Source organism: Poecilia reticulata, linkage group LG7 (genome assembly GCF_000633615.1).
Source record: "Poecilia reticulata strain Guanapo linkage group LG7, Guppy_female_1.0+MT, whole genome shotgun sequence".
Taxonomy (NCBI): Eukaryota; Metazoa; Chordata; class Actinopteri; order Cyprinodontiformes; family Poeciliidae; genus Poecilia; species Poecilia reticulata.
This window is the reverse complement of record NC_024337.1, coordinates 8922920-8927499: the sequence shown is the minus strand read 5'-3', so window position 1 is coordinate 8927499 and position 4580 is coordinate 8922920. Positions and strand designations below refer to the sequence as shown.

The 4580-nt window shown below is 39.6% G+C and overlaps 1 long non-coding RNA gene across 1 annotated transcript; it reads left to right on the top strand.

The window, feature by feature from the left end:
* Window positions 1-2690, top strand: LOC103467112 (uncharacterized). The gene is made up of 3 exons (XR_534035.2): window positions 1-557; window positions 1763-1842; window positions 2078-2690. It is a non-coding gene; the product is annotated as an uncharacterized LOC103467112 (long non-coding RNA).
* The last annotated feature ends 1890 nt before the right edge of the window (window positions 2691-4580 follow it).

Below are 4580 nucleotides of genomic sequence, written 5' to 3'. Positions count from 1 at the left end.
CAGACAATGTGCAGCTGACTCCACCAGAGCTCCCATAGGATCACAGTTCATAAAAAGTTGTGTAATTCCAATGTGTTGAATTCATAGTTCTCATGTAAAATTAGTGACTACAGTTTCCCCAAAAGACCTCGTACATAGCCACTACCAAGTGGGCAGAGCTTATCAGTTTAATGACTGACCAAGAGGCTGACATCTTCTCTGATTGGCTGATAGATGATGAGCCAATCATGGCTGATTTCTGAATATATCTCATGTAAGTGTTTATATCCATTTCTGCCGTGATTGTTAATGTCTTCTTGCGAGAACAAGCTTATTTACATGTGATTTTCATTTCATGTCTTATTTCAGGAAAACACCATAATTCAGAAACWCTGTTTTTTCAGCAGAATACAGACAAAGATCTGCACACATTTGTTGAAATGCAGATGGTGATACAATAAAATGCTTAGTGTCTTTTTTTGTTGCCTCTATTTACATCTGGTGGTGGAATTTTCTCATTCTTCACTTAGGAGTTCCAGCATCGCCCCCCTGCCTCTTGCCACTCCCTTGCCCCCAAGGTAAATATTTCTACATCAACCCCTGCAAAAACAAAAATTAGAAAAACACAAATGATTTCTTCCCAACAGACTCAGGTAAGGCTAACTCGACTAAAGTTCAGGGATAGCCTGAGACCATGAAGGACAGTTACTGGAGAAACTAATGGCTGTCAGCAAATCTGAACAATCTCAATAGCTCTGCAGGGGGAGAGATAACGCCAAACTTCATGTTAAAGTTAGAGCGACCTCAAAGAGATACAGTTTTAGTTGAGTGGATGGAGCCGAGCGTTTGCGCTCTGTTTCTGATGAGTGGCAGCACGTTGGCTGCTGGTGACCAGAGGGGATCACTTGGAATTTGCTGATTGTGGGAGAAAATGGCCAAATGCACCATGTGTGTGGATTTAATGGGATCCCTGGAGGGCCCGAGCTTCATGGCTTCCCCATTTATGAGCCTCAAGGTTTGCAGGGAAAGGAAGGGGTGACAGATTTACACTCCCCTATCCCCCCGTCATCTGGATGCACCATGCAACTCCTGCAGACATCTGTCAGCTGACCTATTAGGGAAGTTTTCACAGTTAATCGGTGCTCATCATGGTCTGCATTATGAGATTAAGGAGGCGTGATGGGGGAATTGATTAGGAGGCCACGCTGACATTTGGCCGGCTTGTTAAGCTGCTCACCTGAAGATATTATAAGGCTGCAGAGTTTGGTCTGACTGTGCAGGCTGAGTATTTTTTAGGAATGAAGCTTTGTTGTACTTTTAATTGGCATGGGTTGCTCAAAAATCCAATTGTCTGTGAAACTCAGAGGAATGAAATCAAGACTTTTTTTTTTTCCTTTTTGCTCCCTCTGGTAAACTAAGCAACCAATGTAGTCATTGGTTTAGCACTCACTGCCTTACAAAAGCATTAATAACCATTGCATTTTTTCATATTTTGTCACATGCAACCACAAACTCCACCATACTTTAGCGTAAAGTCACTATGCTACTGACTAACATCAGYTTAGGCAATTTAGTTTGTTACATTTATATCAAAATGAGCTAAAATGCTACTTTAAGTTAAAATGTAAGCATTAGCATGAGCACTATCACTAACATGATAGATCTCCATTAATGTACTCCATGTTGTATGCAAACAGCTCATTATCGGCTATAACTAGCAAAAGTAATAAAGTAAAAACTGTGAATTCTTGTCTTCACATCTCTTGATGCTTGTTGTGTTTAGGTCAATGTTCTCCTGGGGCCCAAGGTCAGAAACCTGACCTGACATCGCTCCAGTGTTTCTTTCTTCAGTCATCCTGAAAGGTGAGCGCTCCATCCAGTTCCGGACTCTTTCCTCTCTTTACATGTTCTGCCTACCTCTTTAATGCCCATGATTTTTCAGACAAATACCTTGGAGTTATACTCAAACACAATTATCACACAGAATTTTGAATGTGTATTAATATTCCAAAGTGCTTTTATTTTTCATTGTTAGTGCTGTACCTATCTAACCTCTTTCTGTGACCGGAGATGCCCATATTTCAAAAATGTGTTGCAGGAGGGGAGCTGTGGCGGCACAGGGGCAAAGCACAACCCACGTATGAAGCCTTCAGTCCTTGTGGTGSTAGTTGCAGGTTCGATTCCTGGTCTGGTGATATTTGCCGCATGTTTTTCCTCTCTCTCTCTTTACCCTCTTTCCCGTCAGACTACTTTCAAATAAAGGCCACTAGAGCCAACAAAATAAAAATGTGTTCAAGGAATCCTGGAGTCCCCTGTCACCTCCCTCTGTTTGGCTGGAGAGATGAGGAAATGGAGAACCTTGATGTTTTGGGCTTGATCCTTTTTTATCTTTATCGGGGCCACCATTCTCCTGAGAACACTCTAAAACTTAGAAGTCAGTGAATTTCCAGCCATGGATTCGAAGCTATACKTCAGCACCTCAGTAAAATCTGGATCTAAACAGACACAGATAAATTACCAARACTTATTKTACCGAACAGATTCACGTTGACCACAATCTGGATCAGGAGTCAAATGTTCTTCACTTTTGTAAATACAAACTGCTTTACTTCAGTACTTCGAATATTCAAAAACCTCTGCAGTTTAAGTCTTCAATCTCAAACCCAGTGCGAGCGCCRGGAGACGTTTTGAGTACAAGTGTTACACGTTTTGAGAAGAAAGACATGAAGTTCTGCTGTTAAAATGAAAATGTTAGCAAAAGTATTAAAAGTTTTGAGAACAAAAGACATGAAATCCTGCATTCAGACCAATAATATGTGCTCTTGGATTATGGTATAAAAATTTCCCCATATCAGAAGACACTAAGGAGGAGCTATTTGGCCACAAAGACTTAGTGGCTCAGTTATGCCGCTCATTATCTGCACTCTGAGTGGTTGCCATGGAGATTAGTATTAGTAGTATTTCTCAAACATGCATGACAGAGTCAAAGCAACACTCCAGGTATGTTTCGGATGAGGGAATAACAATAAAAGATTATATAAAAGTCAATTTTACATAATACTCCCTCTTTAAATGTGTATCCTAATTCCTATTGGTAAAAGAACTGTACAAATAATTCCTTAAAGTCTCCTGTTCAGTATGAGAATCATTCATTCAAACAGATGACTTGAGGTTTAAGCAGCCATGACAGAAGCAGCATGTTGGTGTCTCTCTGATCCTGACTGTACGTTCAGCACATAGACCCACAGATAATGCTCTGCACAGAGAAATAATTGTTCAGGAAACAGCTTGTAGGATTATCATGTTGGTCGTCGTGGGCTGAATCTCTAATCACTGGGTTTGGCCGATAATTCAATTAAAATGTTTGTCCATGTCCAAATTAATTACTGAGCCCAAAAGCACATGATTTTCATAGGTCATAACTGAAATTAGCATTGAAAGCAAGTTCTTTATCTAGATAAATTTAATAACATTTTAGCTATAATAAATAACATGGTGACCTTGCATAGCATTTCACGCACCTCCCTTAGAAAAGCTGGTGAAAAACACCTTTTATATTTAATTTACCTCTTTATATTTTATTMTAAATGTGAAATCWGTTTTTTATAAAAAAAAAAARAAAAGAAGGCATTTGGTATCATTTTAGCCAAAAACCATCCTCAATAAAAATGTCTAGATGAGATACAGAAAGGTTGAACAAAAATGAACTTCCATTAACAGGTTYATTTAAACATTAAAGAGGACATGGAGTTTACATCGAGCTCTTAGGTTACAGAAAAATCCTTCCTACTTCATACTGCCAGCTGTTATCCAATGTTTTCTCTGTAGATCACTAAGCCCAGCAGTTACTGAAACCTTGTTCAATGTGCTGTTTTTTTATAGAGATAAATGACCATTTTGTACCTCTTGTGAAATCTGCATAATGATCAATGGTAGTTGCTCTGCTGAGGGAGGGAAATACAATAGTTTGCTGGTTCAGGTCAGAATCGAGGTCATAGCTTTGGGTGCAACATTATACGCTTTTTAATGCAATCCGAGGTTTTCTCCYGGCAGCACAGCCAGACGCTGATGTATGGAAACCAATTTAATATGAAGACATGTTAATTAAAGCCTGGTGGGCTGCTTTACATGGAGCAGACTGAGTGGAAAAGTGTGTGTCATGTTTAAGTTCACCTACCTGCCACCAATCTGACGTTCTGCAGTCATATTAAGCGGACAGAGTCGGCATAATTTGACAAATGATTAGCAATTTGAGGGAATCCAACAGTTTGTACATTAATAGCAGCTCTGTCCAGACTTCCTGCTTTTCCACTCACGATAATAGGCTGCAGCAAGTTTTGAACAAGATATGAAATGAAAATGAGAGAAAATGCCTTGAAAGTGTTTCAGWTCCAGGTGAAACTTCAGCTTCATCCATCTGTTTAGAAGCTGCTTCCACACAACAGAGTCCACTTTGTTCTGACCCCGTCACGTCTGTTTCAGTCCTCCTGTCATTAGGTTTTGAACTGTGTGCTTTTCCACAAACATTTACATCCCATAGGAGAAAATGTCTCCATTCTTTTTGCATCAGTTTTGTTTTTCTTTTTTAAAACCTAAAAATA